Source organism: Eschrichtius robustus, chromosome 12, assembly GCF_028021215.1.
Source record: "Eschrichtius robustus isolate mEscRob2 chromosome 12, mEscRob2.pri, whole genome shotgun sequence".
In the NCBI taxonomy this organism is placed as follows: Eukaryota; Metazoa; Chordata; class Mammalia; order Artiodactyla; family Eschrichtiidae; genus Eschrichtius; species Eschrichtius robustus.
In genome coordinates this window covers 20,155,906-20,173,056 of record NC_090835.1, presented here as the reverse complement: position 1 = coordinate 20,173,056, position 17,151 = coordinate 20,155,906, and positions in this window count along the sequence as shown.

Genomic DNA, 17,151 nt, shown 5'->3' with positions numbered 1-17,151 from the left:
CCTCTTATCCCATGCCTGAAATGTTTTGAAACCTGATGACAGTAAAAAAAAAAAAGAATTCATTTAGATTCAGTTGGGTATTAAATGATAAATTTTCTATTTGCATAAGTTTGGCTTCTTTAACTTTATACTTAACGTGTCAGTTTTTAATGTAATTAATCCATCTGTTTGTGCCTGTAGAGTCCTTTTTAAAAGAGAGCCTTTCAGAATAGGAGATACTTAACTGAATTCAGAGTATAAAATAAAGCTCGCGGGAATGAGCATTTTCAGTTTCACTTAAGGTTATATATGGTAATCTGTGTCTGTTCAGTCACATTAAATAGACCCCAGAATAATATTCTCAGATAAAAACAGCATTTTTTTTTTTATTAATCATTGTAACTGTGTGCAAATGAAATTCCTTTCCTCCCTCCGTATTTTACAAAAACAGAATGGTATTTGGGAAAACAGAGAACAATTTAAATAGCTCAGAGGGTTCCATATCTCACCCACATAGTGAGACTATTACATTTTGCTCCTTGGCGTATGCTTATATTTGTGCAAAATAGCTGTGTAGAATACAGGCAGTGCTGGATTTAGAGAGGACTCAGTGTGTGAGTTTCAGTGAACCCAATGCCATGCAAAGGGAGGACTGCCTGTGTTCAGATATTTTTGTTTAATTTCTATTACGCATCTTCAGTTTTGAACGTAAAATTTTGTATAGTTTTTGGTCACGTGAGATAAGAAATCGATATTTCTTTCTTTAAGTAGGCGGGAGTCGAATAGAACCAGTTTTGCCTAAGTGTATATCATATTATGGAATATCTTGCTATATTAATTTGATGATCAAAATTATATTTTTTCCTTGAAATCTTTAATGCTTACCTCATTTTCCATTGTGGGTGGATATATAACAGGATACAAGCTCTGCTGACATGGGTCGTCTGGATATGGAACATTCTGGAGACAAGGCAATCTAGTGATGGGTTAAGTTTTCATTTGTCGTTCAGTTGATTTGGCCTTGTGCATACACTTATCAGGAAGAGGTTAGGGATCACATTTGGAAAGAATTCTTAAAATTCAGTCAAATAAAACGCCTCAAGGTATTTGTCATAATTTTTAAAATACCCTGAATTTTATTATTTGCTTGCCTGTTAAATTTTATTCACCTGGTTTTGTGCCCATGTTTAATTTTACAAATAAAAGTAAGCTTTAATAGCTACCTGACTTCCTAGATTTTAATATTTTACAACTGCCTTTTGGCCCTACGTAGTGGATTTTACTCCATTTCCAAGTCCTTCCATGGATCTTGGAGCTTACAGAATGAACTATACAACAATGTCTGTCTTTTATCCTAACACATTCCAGGAATACGTTTGAAATGCTGAATATCATAAAGTAGCTAGTATTTTCACCTAAGAACAATGTTATAATTGGTCAGGAGCTCAATATCAAGCACAATATAATATTAAGGAGTAATAATATTTTGAGAAAGATCAGATGTAGGATCTCGGGGAATTGGAAATAATAAATATATTCTCCAAGACATAGAATGATTATTCAGGTACCTGATATTATCTAGTTTTTGGTGTGCCCAACTTTATGCATTTTCAGGCAGATTTCCTAATTTTTTCCTTATCTACTTTCCAACTATCCTATTATTTATTGAGTACTTTTTGTTAATCCAACTCGTTGCATAAAGTTTAAATTAAAAAAAAAAAATTAATGCGTTGTTTTATAACCTGCCCTTGATAATTCCAGTATCTGAACCTTTGCAATCAATGAACGGGTATGGGGTTTCCATTTGGGGTGATGAAAATGTTTTGGAACTAGTGGTAATAGTTGCATAGTATTGTGAATGTACTTAATGCCGTTAATTGTACACTTTAAAATGGCTATAGTAGTAAATTTTTATTTTCTATGTATTTTGCAATAATAATGACAACAATTATAGTACAGAACAGTTCAAGGCCTGAGGGTTTGGGGGCAAGAAGAATTTTGGACCAGCCAGGTGTTCTTACTTGTTCTTGAATATCCCTGTAACAACAGGCTCGTGGTTGTCATTTCTCAGAGATGTTTTTCTCTCCCTGCTCTGCTCAGCAACAGGACAATTTCCTGTAAGGCCTTTGGGTTTGGGAGGGATGTGGTGAGTCTCCCTTGGATTTGTGCTTACATAGAGGGTGAAGCCCAGCTGGGTCTCAGTGGTATGAAGGGAAGCTGTCTTCCTAGACTTTGTATTTTGGGGAGACCCAGCTTTGAATTCTCTGGATCCAGTGAAATCTCCAAAATCACAGCTCAAGTTCTCTTGGCTATACACGTTCTCTGAGGGTCCACTGTCTATCTGGGTTCCCGCTTCCGTTCAGTTACTGTTGTGGTAATTCCTTACTACCTTATTAGCAAATTCAAGTGCCAAAGAAGGTGTTAAAATTGTTTTTTCAGTATTTTCCGTTGTTTTCTGCAGAGGGTTGGGTCTCAATAGTCTCACCCATCAATATTGTTTGACATCAAGTTGTACAAACACTTTGTTCTGGTGACCCTCTATTAATGTAGTTCGGCTGTCTCCACATTCTCCTCTCCCTTTACTCTTTTTATTCCCACCAGGGAAATTTTTTCAGTCCTTTCAGTTCAGTTTACTGAGAAGTGGGATTGAATCGTCTCCCTAGCAGCCTTTCCTTTCCAAAGAGAGTTGAGAAGGACAGGTATCATGATTGGATGTATCCAGTGGACACTACAAAGCACTTTCCTAGGCTTTCTTTTTTCTACTCTCCGGATGTAGATGGTGCAGATATTTTCCCAGTCTTAGAGTTGGGCTTAAGGAGGCTTAGAGAAGGTGAGTTAATTGTCCAACTTCACAACACCTGGAAGAAACCGTAAAGCCCGTGTACCTGTTTCCTGGGGCCCTTGTTCTCAGTGCTGGGCTGTGCCACTGATACTTGAAAGAGGTCTGGAGGAATGAGTTCAAGCGGACTACCCACCAGGAAGAAAGGGGACAGCATTTATTCAGGAAACACCGAGAAGTCCATTTTAGCTGCCGTACGTGTGTTAAGATTGTAAAAGAGACAGGAGGAAAGAAAGCTGAGTGTGAAGAGTTACTAAAGTTTAGAATTATTCTGTCAACTTCTCCAGTTTCCATCATACATTTGATTATATTTGTATTAGACTTCAAATGAAGACATGGGCATTTTTGTAATTTTAAGGCTTTTCTTGTAGGCTGTCTCTAATTCAAGTACCGTATGTATACAGTACTTATATATATGTCTGTATGTAAATATATATTCAATCATTTTGTAGTATTCATATTTGATACATATAGTTCATTCAGATCCTTTATATTCTTGTTAAATCTCTTCCAGTGTTTAATATGAAAAACTTAGATTTCCGTGAGTAACATGGCTCTTTTGAGCTGGCATAAATGATGTTCAGTTGAATGGCATGAAACTGCATGGTTTGGAGGGCACCGAATTAGCTCCCAGTTGATTCCAGGGCATTGCTTGTTCAGATGAAGGCTGGGTGACTGGATATTAACTGTACTTCTGAATGAAGAGCGCTTTCACTATACCTCTGTCCCTTATTCTGTCACCTCAGCATCTTTGTTCCCCATGCCCTACAACTGAGGAAATCTCTAGTATTCTTAGGGTGAGGTGAAAATTTTTGTTTTTACCCCCCTTCTTAGTGGGGGGTTCTCTTGCGGTGCTCTGCAGAGACAGGGGAGCGGCTTAACGGGATAGGCAGAAAGGAAGTCATCACACACGCCCATTTCATGCCACTGCTTCTGCTTTTAGCAGCTGTGGGCTACTGTTTCGGATGCACGTGGCTGGCACAGCTATGCACTTAATAAGTTGCTTTCTCTTAGGAATCATTCTGCAGAGAAAGACACCAGAGATATCCTTAGGGTGGTAGTGTGTCAGCAATGCCATTCTAAATCTGATCTTCACATGCTCACTCTATGGTCTGTGAACAGGTCAAACAAGTTCTGTAAAGAGCTGGCAACACTCAGGACACAAGCAGACTTCTTAAAAAAGAATTTCCGGGGAGTAGGGTTTGGGATACGGGCTGTGGATAGTCCTAGAGTGAGAGAGAAATGAGCTAGTAAAGCCAGAATACATAGATAACAATAGTAATTCCCGCCTATGGTCATCATGAGGATTAACAGGACACACGCAAGAATCACACAGTAGCTGGCACATAATATGCACTCAGTAAATGAGAACTATTGTCATCCTTTCATTTGAAGTTTGCTTGAAAAAAAGAACTGGAGAAAAGCCAAAAGTATAAGAATTTATGATCTTCCTATTTATAATTTCAATGTTTACGATATTTGAGATTTTAATATTCAAAACATATAAGTGTTGCAACATATTTTGTTAGATGCCTCTTTTGGTACGGAATTACATTTCAACTATAATTTCTGTTTATCTCCTATATTCCACATCTCCTTCACTGTCTACCTTTATTTTTTTCAACCTCTAAAGCTCTATCTCCCCAGGTCTTTTCTTTTGCCTCCTTCCCAAATATCGGCAAGCCCTTCCTAAGAATCCTTCTTTGTCTTTGTACCTAACCCTTCCTTTCTCTTCCTGTTATTCTAACTCCTAATTTCAGACAGGATTACTGAACATGGGGAAGCTAGCCCTTTCACTCAACCGTGTACTCATTCATTTGTTTATTTTTTTCATTTAAAAATTGTTTCTGAATGCCTGCTGTCCTCCAGGTGCTGCAGTAAACTTTGTGCTCTAATGTTGAGGTTGCCCTACCAGAATTTCTGTTGTTTATATTCCCCTGGCAGAGAAAATTATGTCATGACACAGGTAAATAATTACAAGTGGTGATACAGACTGAAAAGGAAAAATTAAGAGAGCTTTTCAACACATGTTTGGGAAATCTGAGGATGTTTCCTGGGGAAGTTTTGGTGAAGTCTGAATGACCTTAGGGTACCCATAGAGCCCACCAAAGGGATGAATACAGTGGAAAGCATTTTAGTCTTGTAGTTTTGACACTGTGCTTTCTAGACTTCTTCCTTAATTCTTCTGCAGCCCCCCAAATTTCCCCAAACACCTGTCTTTATGTAGCCGTAAATTACCTTAATTGAATTATATTTCTATACCTTTCCGATGTTTCAGTGGCATCTATTTTCTTTTGCCCTACTTAAGATTAATATTCTGCAACCTTTTCTTCTCAACCTATAAACTCTGAGTTACTTTTCTTTATTTCTGTGTCTTGTCTTTAAGAATTGATTGTGTGTCCTGTTTTCCACTCAGCTCATTTCTCCTTATTGTTAATTTCTAGCTCAGTGCATTTACCTGCCAACTGTTTCCCTTTGAATTTTTTTGGCTTCCTTTGTACTTTTACTCCACCCATCAACCAATATAATAATATATCCTATTGCAGTAAATGTGTCAGATCATGCATAGCAGTTAATCCCTTAATTTCCATAAAGGTGGGGCTTTTAAATTATTCTCTGTGATTTTTCTATATTTGCCTTTGTGAAATTAAATCATTTCAATTTGCTAAACCGGCTCATAATGATTAATGCAAATATCAAATCACCAAATCTAATGAACATGCCATTTTTCCACAAAATCAAAGCTCACATGGAGTTGAAGAGTGTAAAGACTGGCGTTAGCGCTCATTGAAGGCCCAGAAAGTTTTCAGGCATCTCATAGAAAGCATCAGTATTCATTTTTAGCATGCTGCCTTATGAATCCTTATGTTTATAACACTTCTCTCCTGGAATAAATCTTATAGCTGATTATCACAGCTGTTGGCCTAGAGCCAAAAGCAATTCTGGGAACGGTATTCAATCGATGTGTAAACTAGTGAAATACCAGGGACTTTTGGAAGACCAAGAAGGGTGATTAGTTATTGAAAAATAAACAATAGTAAAACATCAAGCATACACTCTCAAACAGTGCAGAAAAGAATTTTCCATCGGTTCATATGAGTATAGACTGGGTTATATTTTAGGATGTGGGTTCCACCAGGTGATTTATATTTTGTTATATTGTCAGAGAACATTTAACTAGTACCAAGTATGTCATTTAGGGTTGAAAGGAAATAAACAGTCCTATTATTCAAAGTAATATGTTTAGAATACCACCATCAACATATACTTTTATTTATAATTGAATAAGAAACTTGATATAGAAAAATAGAAACAGTAATAAATCGATGAAAGTAAAACCACGGAGCTGAAAACCTAGAATTGTGAGCATTAAGATTAGGTTAAACAGAATGTGAAGATGGAGATTGGATCTTTAAATAGAGCAGGAGCCCTCAGTGTATGTAGTCGATACATGGACCATATTATCCAACCTTCTGGAATATATTCCATTTGGATTTTAGAGTATTTTTTCTTATTTGCCATTTTGACAGTTACGTTATCAGGCATATCTTCACATTTAGATTTTCAGAAGGAAATTGTCACTTTTTTGCTCTACATTTCTTTACCGCAACTCCACTTCAATGACACATACACGTGAAATGGGCCAGGACCAATCTACTCATTTGTAATCCTTAAAATGTATGGGCAAAGCATCAAGCAATGACTTAGCTTATGACAATCAAGTAGAACAAAAAGATGGCAAAAATCAACCAATCATCCCATTTTTCATTACATTGTAATTTTAAAGCTTAATTTTCAATAAGAGATACGTACTGCACACATGTGCATGTGCACACACATGCACAAAGAAAGAAACATATTATTCGTTACAGTCAAAGCAAATATTTTACCTGTTTTTACTTAAGGCTCCAGTTAGCAAAATACGATGTAGATCTTCTTTTAAAATAAAAACACATGTCTAAAAAAACATGAACTATGCCAATACATGACAAAAATCAAGGTGAGATTATTTAAAACTGCATGTAAATGACCTTCGGTGGCCTACATCATGGGGAGGTTTATAGACCACCATACATAATTCTGGAAAAGGTACAAAAGCAATATTTATATACAGTAATATTTTAGGAACCAGCATATTAACTCAAAATTGCAAAATGGATTTACAGTTAAGACTATGCAGAATGTTTTCTGGCTTTCTAGGATTTGAGTATTGTCTTATTAGATGATTTATTAATTCCTAAAAATTCCCATCATTTGTCAGTTTTTCTTGAATTCAATTATATGTGTCAGGTGTGTATCAGGTGTTCTGAGGGAGAAGGGAATTCATTCAGCATATGTTCCCTCATTGACTCGTACATATAAGAGAACATTTGCAGATGTTTTGATAAGGAAGGGTTCAAATCATTTGTCCTAAGGCAGTATTCGTAGTCACACTTTGATCAGTTTTACAGTGGTTAGAGTATTTTCCCTGCACAAATTACCCTATGACCCCAAAGGACAAGAGAAATATTAGGTGAGAAAATTGGAAAACATTGGATTGGCATGTTTCAGCAAGTGGACCAGAATGAATTGTATTCAATCTGATTTCAACGACTTAATGTAATACGTTTAATACCACAGTGCGTCGAGAGAAGCTGACAGATAAAACCCACATAAATCTTAAAAATTGCTTCATTGCCACAATATTTATAGACCTTTAATGGTAATATCTTTTCTTTCAAAAGTTGTAGTTGCTTACTTTCCTCACAGTTACTAGGCTTTGCAGGGTGTTTGATGGTTTCCATACATAATCATATTTAATTCGCTGAAAACCCAGAGGCAAACATTCATATCCCCTTCTTACAGATAGGAAACCAAATGTTCACTTAGAAATCATGATATTTTTTAAATCACAAAGGTAGGACCTCACAAAGCTGGGACACAGATTAAAATCATTCAAATAACTATGCTATTCTCCATGTTAAAAATATTCCATCTGTTGTTTATAGAAAAGTATTTTAATGGGAATTTTAGGATTAATAATTAGAGTAGTAGTAATAATGATAATAATGGTAATAAAAAGATAACATAGCAACTGAATTTATTGATCTTTTTTCATGAACTCTTATATAGACTGTAATTTCCATTTTTACAGAGGTAGAGCTGCGCCTCGGAGAACAAATAACCTTGTCTGAGGTTAGCAAGCCAGTGAATAGTGGAGCTAAGGTTTGAACCCGGAACCTCCAATGCCAGAATCTGTAGTCTGAGCCAAACAAAAGTTAAATGTGAACAATACATGGGCACAGAGGAAGAGTGCAGGGGGCAAATTTTTATAAAAGTATAATTTGTAAAGAGTTTTATGTTTTACCACATTTGACATTAAGTTCCTCTTTACGTACAAAATGTTTTTCTGTATTCTTTACTTGAATAATTTAGAGAGTACTGGAAAATATAGGACTACATTACTTTTTTGGTACCCTGACAGCTTTCAGAATATTAATTTGTTGAGAAGATAATGTAATAATATTTTCCATCTTCTTGGAGTGTGAAAACTTTTATCATAGAATTTCACATTAAAAAATTAAGATTAGTTGTCAGTGACTACATATTCTGTAATTTCAAAAAATTTCAAAAACCTTGGAGCCATTCAGAATTCTGAATATTGATGGTCCCTGTTGCCCCATCGTCACTGGTCAGTGTAAAGAGACAAGACCACAGCTTCTACATTCGGTCATCTCTCAGCTCCATATTTGGTCCTCAATTGATTTACCCTTTTGTCCCTTCAGATATATACAAAAACTTGTGTTTTCCCTAATGAATATTACTTTTACATGTTCTGTTATTTCTGATAGAAAATGGGTCCTTCTATTGGGAATATTTATTCAGTTACTGAATTGCTAGCACCGTTTTCCTGTGCAAGATTATTAACCTCTTTATGTTCAACCAGGATAGACAAAACTTATAACATGCAAAGAAGCAATTTTTGAAAAGTTTATTCAGACAGAATTTTCCCTTCTACTTGTCTGCTAAAGGCAACACTCTCAGCCTTTTTTCCCAAGAGGTATACATGTTATATTTTTTTGTTTTTTTTAGAACAGTTTTGGAGAAAGAACATTATTATATTTGTAATCTCGTATCATTGGAAATCAGGGAAAAATTTATGCCCTATCATTTCAAATATTTTAAAGTATTTCTTCAGTTGGAGTTCTTTCTTTTGGGAGTGCCTAAAATGCTTATTTCCAAGCATGAATGGAGCTCAATTTTACAAATAAAGTCACAAACAGAGTGAGAACATGAGGTAAGAGATAATGAAAGCAGAGTGACTGTATATAAATGCCGGATTCAATTGAATCCATTTGAAGACAACTTCGTGGTGGCTCACGGTACTTTTACAGTACTGTAGAGCCATCTGATTTCTAAGATACAAAGCTTAAAACTTATGTGTGCAAACTGCCCTTTTTTTGCATCAGATTTCTTAGATATTTAGTTTGACTATGTAGGTTTCTTGCCCTAGACCTGTTATTTGGTTATAAACACCCACCACTGAGGCATGGATCTTGTAAAACTAAGCATTATCTTCCTGCTCTGAAGATGATTTTACAAGATAAACAATGACAATCTTTATGCTGCTAGAGGATTTTAACCATTTCTTAAATGGGTGCTGTTACTAAATGGACAGCCTTTACATGGGAGAGCCTTTTATTAAAATCACATTACTACCAGGATTTTAAAATTTTTCTGTTAAAAATCTAGTTTTCCTGAAGTGTATAAGTTTCTCTCTGATTCGATGAACATACAAAGATCAAAATTATGTTGCCTGATCTTGTTTAAAAGTGTTCATTTACATTGTCATCAGCCTCCAAATGACAATACTTAAGAGGTTCAGGCTGTCTTAAATATGTAAATTGTCTGATTTAAATCTTTGCAATCTTAGTAATTCTTTATATTTTCCTCTTGTTAAATGCTCTTATTAGGAAGGGGCTGTTTAATAAAGTACAAATGATAGTAATTAAATTAACTGTGCATTTTAAAGATTTCTTATATATTGCCTCAGATAGCAGTATTGGAAAAATTGTATTTGAAAAAGCTGGAGCATAGAGGAAACTGCAAATTTTTCTTTACATTGGAATTTACCTAAGTCCCAGCATAAAACTCTTTCTGTGAAAGACGAAACACTTTTTATATCACTGAGCATGAAATTACTTCATAGTTTTCTTGTTGTTCTTTTTTTCCTTTTTGCCACTTCTTTAAATATTGCAAATGGTAAGAGTGGAGATGGTGATGTCATTTGCAGGGTTCTAGAAGGAAGTGCAGATACTCGGATCTGAACCATGCAATGTAGCAAATCCCTCATGAAGGACGACACAATAATACGTTTGACATTATACTGGCTAAATGCTATTACACAAGCTCTTATCAAAACCCAGCATTCCCTTGCAGTCAGTAGGTGCTCATTTATATTTTTGTATGAATTATAAAAGAATGAACATGGTTTTAGGACAGGTGAGATTCTGAAATGACATAAGCATGAATTTAGTGAAATATGTATGAGGATTAGATAGTGCCCTATTCTTAATCTAGGTCTAGGGTTCAGAGTATAAAATGTGGTAGTAGTATTTGTCATATCATCCAGGAATGACCATACTTACTTACCCCATAAATCTTAGGCAGAATTGTTCCACTGGAGTCATGAAATTCAACCTTTTATTGAAGTTTCTTTTTCTACAGTATTTGTATGTAATTTGGACCAACCAATCTCAGATTAGCACTTCAAGTAAACTATCCCCTTCCCCATATCACGGTCTTTAAAATGTCCATAAACGGCTCTTCTCCTGTTTCATCTCACTTAATTGGTTTAAAGGGAAAATCTGGTTCTTCTATTTTCATTCCTAATGGGGGATTTATTGACTTAACCATATAGTTATTTCTTGTACGTATATGAGAATATTGACTTATCAAAAATAAAGGCAAACCCTTGGCTGTCTCCACTTTAACTCTGTTACAAAGGCAGGGATTAGAACAGGCGTTACCACATTGTGTCACTGGCACTAAGCCCAGTCATCAGCAGATGTGTGGACGCTGAAAAGAATCAGCAACACATTTATAAGACTTAATAATACAAAGGGCGGAAGAAAAACAGATCAAACCAGAAAGCTGAATATTTAAAAGCATGACTATTTAAGTTTTCTGGTTGGATGAAAGGGGAGAGGAGAGTTACCCTGTTTTGCTCAATGCAGTTCAGACTCTTTTTGGAGCATCCAGAGTTCATCAGAGACCTTCAAACTTGAGCACAGACAAAAGGAGAGTGACCAAAGTGGTGAGGATCTTTGAAAGCCTCTGATTTGAGGGATGGCCGAAGATGTTGGGATGTTTGGCTTGAAGGACTATAGGCTTGAAAGCTGTCTTTAAATAACAACCTGCATTACGAAACTGGCATTATGGAAGTGTGCTCATTTGCTCTTATTAGCTTTACTTCACAGATGAGAAAGCTGTAGCACGGAGAGGTTAAGTAACTTGCACAAGGTCACACAACTAGTACTAGAGTAACTTTCCCTTCCTTCTGCAATAACACTTTAGAGGAATGTATACTCCAAATTGCTAGGATGCAGTTTTCACACAATGAAGAAATGAAATATACTGCGATCTGTGCCACAGCTTGCTTTGCTCCGTTCACCTATCTCGTGGTCTTTCTCTAAAGCCTCCCCTACTGAACTTCACCTTGTTTTACTTTGTCTTTGAACTTGTCACTCGCACATAAGTTCTTCTCAATCAATGTTTTTGAAAGCATTCACGTTTTTTTCTTGCCTTATATAGTCAGGATTTACTTTAAAGGTGTATTTTTCTGAATGAGAAAATAATAAAGTAATTTTATGCATGTAAATAGCCTTTGCATATACAGCCTCAAGAACCTACACCCTGTTTTGAGGAGATGAATTAGGACATGAAATAGGACAGAGGAGAATTTAACAGTGTAACGAAAGCAGCTTTGCTCTGTTTAAAGAGAAATTAGGAAGCCAGAAGCCTTGGATCTGGGTAATTCATAGCTTCACCAAAAACAGTTCTTGAGTCACCAAGTTACTGTTGCCCCAAGAAAAGACCACATTTAGTCACTCCAGGTAAATGCCTATTTATTATGTTGCCATGGCTGAGGGGAAAAAAAAGAAAAAGAAAAAAGGAAAGTAATAGCCGTTCTGCTCCAGAGAACGTTAATTATTTATCCTGATACAAACATAATTACCTGGCAGTTCATGGAAAACAAAATGAGGCATTAGAAAGGATGAAATAATTAAAATATATTGATAATGAGCACACCGCTATATTGACCCAACGATGGTTAAGATATCAAAGATGCATGCTTCAAAAGGGTATTATTTTGTAATTAAAAAGAACTGTAGAAGAAGAAACTGAAGACACGATAATTATACAGTGCATTCTGTGAGGTTGTCAGTGGAAATGCCATTTAAGGAAAATAATACCATGTAAAAAGAAGTTAACGTAAGGAAAAAACTGAAAAGGAACTTACTATTGATATGAGTAGGATCAATTATACACGTCTGGAAGGCAATATTTATATATGATGGATTTTTAAATACTAGGCACTAGAAATATTAGTTTCATGTTCAACATCTTGTTTTCATTGGAGGTGGAAGGTTTATCATTTCCCATATTTGTCATCACTGACCTTCTCTTTCTCGATATTCTTCTATGCAAAATATGTTATTGCTCATGATCACAAAGTATATATTTTCTTAGCTCTTGAATTTGATCTTATTTGAGAGTGATATTCCCTCATTAATAGTAGATAAATTATTGCCCTCCCCAAGACAAGGGACAGAACTGTTTATATTTTGAAGGGTGCAAATGCTTGATTTCACCAACCCAGTGGGGAACAGTCACTCTTGGCAACCATCAGAGCAAAAATTCTTTCGTTCTTTCAGCTTTCTTCCAGCTGTGTGGGCATCCTCCTTGTGGAAAGCAATTTCTACAAATTCAAAAAGAATGAGTGGTTTGGGCCAACCTATGTCTAGTCTTTTTGACGATTTTGAGATTGAGCCAAAATACTTTTATTGAGGACAAACACTCAGAATTATAAGCAGCTAGTCACATAGGCTGACACTACTAACTGATCATTTGACACTGCATTATAATGATTAGAAATTTGACTGGAGCATTCCAGGAATTCGGTAATAATTTTACAACCCGATATTTATATGTATTACTGACTGTACGTCAAAACACAATATAGAGACAAACTTGCACTGCATTTAGATGGAGGGTACATTTAAAACTATCCAAGTTCTCCATAATTCTACAAGTAAAGCCACTGTATTTAGTTAACAGTGAGTCAGAGTATGTCTGGTTGTCAGATGGACCTCATGGAAGGCAGGCCTTTTTAGAGGTGGAAATCAGGTTACCTATCGAATGGTAGGATTTGATGAAGTCTGCCTACTGTTTTGAAGACTTAAATGGCATATCTTCCAAATCAAGCCAATTCTGTAAATATTTGAGTGTTTCCTACGGGTCAGACCCTATTGGGGTGCCGAGCGGGTGTGCGACAGGAATGCCACGTACTCAGTGTGGGACCAGCACGCTCCCTCCAGCGTCCTCCCACCTTTGGTACAACCAGTCAGCTCTTCCTGATGCTTTCTTTTCTCAGCACACATGTCGCTGCCATATAGAGGACTTCCCCTCGTCTGCAAATGACAGGGCCGCTCACCCCTGCTTTCCCCAGGTGTACAGGCTCTCACGATTGTGACATTATTATTTGTCACAATTGTGACATTATTCATTGGATAGTTTGTTGCTTGTTCATTGACCATCTTACTTCCTAGGCTACAAATTCCTAGGTTTCAACCCCTATTCTGAGTAACTGGCACAGAGTTAGTAATCAGTAAATATTTATCAAGGAAAGGAAGGAAGGGAGGGAGAGAAGGAGGGAGAGATTAATAAAGTCAGGAAGGTCACCTAGGATTCATTTCAGTGTCTAGGCAGCAAATGATGATTGTATCCTACGGTACCTTATTAGGAAGAAAAAGACTTCCCTAAATCATCTCTTTCCAAATATCATAAATTTCTGTCCACAGTATAACTCAGTATACTCCATATCTACTTATATTCTGGCCTAAATGTGCCCAAACTTCTCTTGTTAAGATAGCAAATGCATTTCTTAGGAGAAGTATATTTATTATGTTCTCATCACATTTTTTTGTTTATTAAAATAATATACGTTCAGTGTAAAACATTTGGGAAATACCTAAATATAAGAAGCTGAAAATTTAAATAACCCATAAACCTACCACCCAGTAATAGTTATTTTTAATACATTAGCATATTTTTTCCAGGTTTTTTTCCCATGCCTATCTATGTCATATTCCTAGTTGAGATTGTAGAGTGTATATGCAATTACTTATTCTTATATTTTCCACTTAACGTATGACATAATTTTCCCATGTCAATAGTTATTTAATGAGGCCCTGTTATTTGATATTAGTATTCTTTCCATTTTTCTCACTATTATAAATAATGCCATAATGAACCCATTATATTATGGTAATGTAGAATATGATAAACATATTTCCAACAAATTTAGGCTCCTATTATTATGTGCATACATCAGGTAGAAGAGAAGGTACATCCCTCAACTTTTAATTTTCCTGGGGAAAAAAAATGAAGTATCCATAAGAGAAGTTAATAACCAAAACCAGAAAAATTTGGCCCAACGTAACACATGTTTTCTCAAGTGTAAAACATGATTTGCATTTGGTCTCTTCTAATACTCCTAACTGTATAATTTCATTTAAACCACAGTGCAATTCAATACTTAGTGACAAGCAGTCTTGGTGTCTGATTTAAAGGTTCAGCTTTATTTTCATTTTGATTATTTCTTCTGTTTTAGCTGGGGTTTCTTGTGAGGAATAACTAGGGAGGGGCTAACAGGAAATGTCACTGAGGTTTTCCCATAATATAGAAACAGACTCCTACAGTTGTCCCCCTGGAAGAAGTTTTCCAGAGGTCCTCTAGTTCATCTGCCTTCCTCCAGTGAGATATGACACTTAAAACGTCATATACTCAAGAGGCAAAATTGTTTTCTCTTGCAAATCTCTACCAGAGTTGATTCTGTAGCCTGAACTGGTAAGCCAATCTGAAGATTATTGAATAAGTTGGAGGTTCATACCTGGTGTAAAAGCATCTTTGAAACGCACAAACCCAAAAACTTGTGTGTGCAATGGAGATTGAAGCTAAGGCAAAATTCCTCCCAGCACTGCGTAACGTTTTTGACCCCAGCTGGTCAAATATAACAAGAATTTGCCTGCGGTGTTCATGGAGAATAAAATATGAATAGTTTATATTATATTAAGGTACCGTAGATATGTTTCCCTGATCCTAGCTCTCATGTGCAATGCAGCTGTGGCACAGAGACAGGTACAAATAAACCCAGGTTACGCGTGTGTATAGCTCCCTTGTTCTGTTTATTTGGGTGATCTTCGGGGCCCCTAAACCCTTCGGAAGCTCCAGCATCCTGCTTTTACTTAGAGTCAATGTTTCTCCAGGTTGTAAGGAGCTCGCTATGCTTGTCCTTGGAATTTGTCTAGTTTCTAAGAAAGAATGCCAAAGAACCACCCTCCCCGTGATTAATAGGGCAACCAGATTGGAAAAGTAACCAAAGTTCACCTGGGTTTGCAAGCCTCTTGAGTATTTCCCCACAAAAGCTCAGTAAAAAAAAAAAACCAATCCTTGCACCCATCTCCATTTCACGTGTAACACGAGAAGCGAAAGGAAGTTATGTGGGAAATCATTTCTTTCATTATAATGACATGTTCCCCCCTCATGGTCATTCTTGAAAAGTTGCGCGTTAATGATTTACACCCTTAACCCCAAACTTTTTGCTTTTAGTGGTAATAATTAATTCCTGTTCAACATCACACATAAAGCATAGAGGCCAAAAAAAAGCGACCGAATCATCACAGTCCTACTTAGTTTCCCAAATACCTCTGTCACCTAATTAGTTTTTCATTAATGTGTGGAATCTTTTTAAAAGATGAGAAATGTCCTTTCCTCTGTAGAGTTAGACGTTGATTGCCGAAGGTCATTTTTTCAACGAATCCCACACATGAGTAGGAAACAATTTGTCTTTGTGTCAGAAGGAACCCCTCGGACAACTTGGGGCGAGGCCGGAGAACAGCCGCACGTGGTGGCCTGAAGTCTTACCTGGAGATATGGCTGGGCTTCTGTTACCCAGGCTTCAGCTGTATAAATACATCGTGCCATCTGCACATGGCAGGGGAATTGAGCCTGTAGAAGCTCAAGGCCTGTGTCAGTGTTTTCACAGAAGGACTGTTTATGAACAGATGTTCAGTGGTGTTTTTCAGAGAAAATGGACTCTGGAGAGAGAAAATGTCTATCAATTACTGAGGTATTATGTATAACAGCAATTTTTAACCTTGAGAATGAGACTTTGCAAGTTCTCGGGAAACTGTTTTCAACTGTGACCATTTTCTTTGTCCCAAGGCAGACTCAACCTGGTGTCCTAGGCAAACTATACCCATGCTGATAGTCTTTGGAGATCTCTTAGTCCCGCGAGATTGCGTTCTCCCTGAAACCAGATAGACTGGATGTTAGGATGCTTTCCTGATCGGAAAACCTTTCCATTGATGCACAGACTACTGTCACCTTTGCTTTTTTCTTTCCTGATAGAAAAAGAGAAAAATAAAACTGTGGGATGGAATGACCCATTTAGGTTTTCTTTTTCTCAGGTCTTCTCAGCGTCATCCTTGCTTTTGTAAGGAGACATTTAAATTGTTCTAAATGTTAATTATGCCCCAGACAGTCAAGCCTTCAGAGTTCTACAAAGTAAATTCATTTTCTGTAGCGTGCTTCCTGGATTAAATCTAAGACCCATACCGTGAGAGAAGGGTCTAGAATACTTCAGATGCAGCATGTCAGAGATGCAGTTATCTCCGACAGCAACACCAAAAGCATGGAGGCCCTTCTGTGACCTGTTGACAGACACCATGTTTTGCATAATATATATATTTTCATTTCCCCTTAGCTTTCTTATTATTTATTCAATAAATCCTTTTTTCTTGCTGACAGCAGTTGTATTTATAAAGCTAAATCCAACACAGCAAAATGTTCATCACTTTATAAACTAAATGCTAATGTTTTATTTATGTGCAATGAAGAGAGAAAAAAAGAACTGAATTGATGTTTACCTAACAAGCAGCACAAAAGTGCAGTACCATAATAGTGGAGTTCATAAGCATTCTGGCATGTAATTTTGGGTGTCAACATTTGAATTGCAGAAAGAGTTTATGCAGACATAGCACGTACACAAGTGCAGTTTAGATCCACAT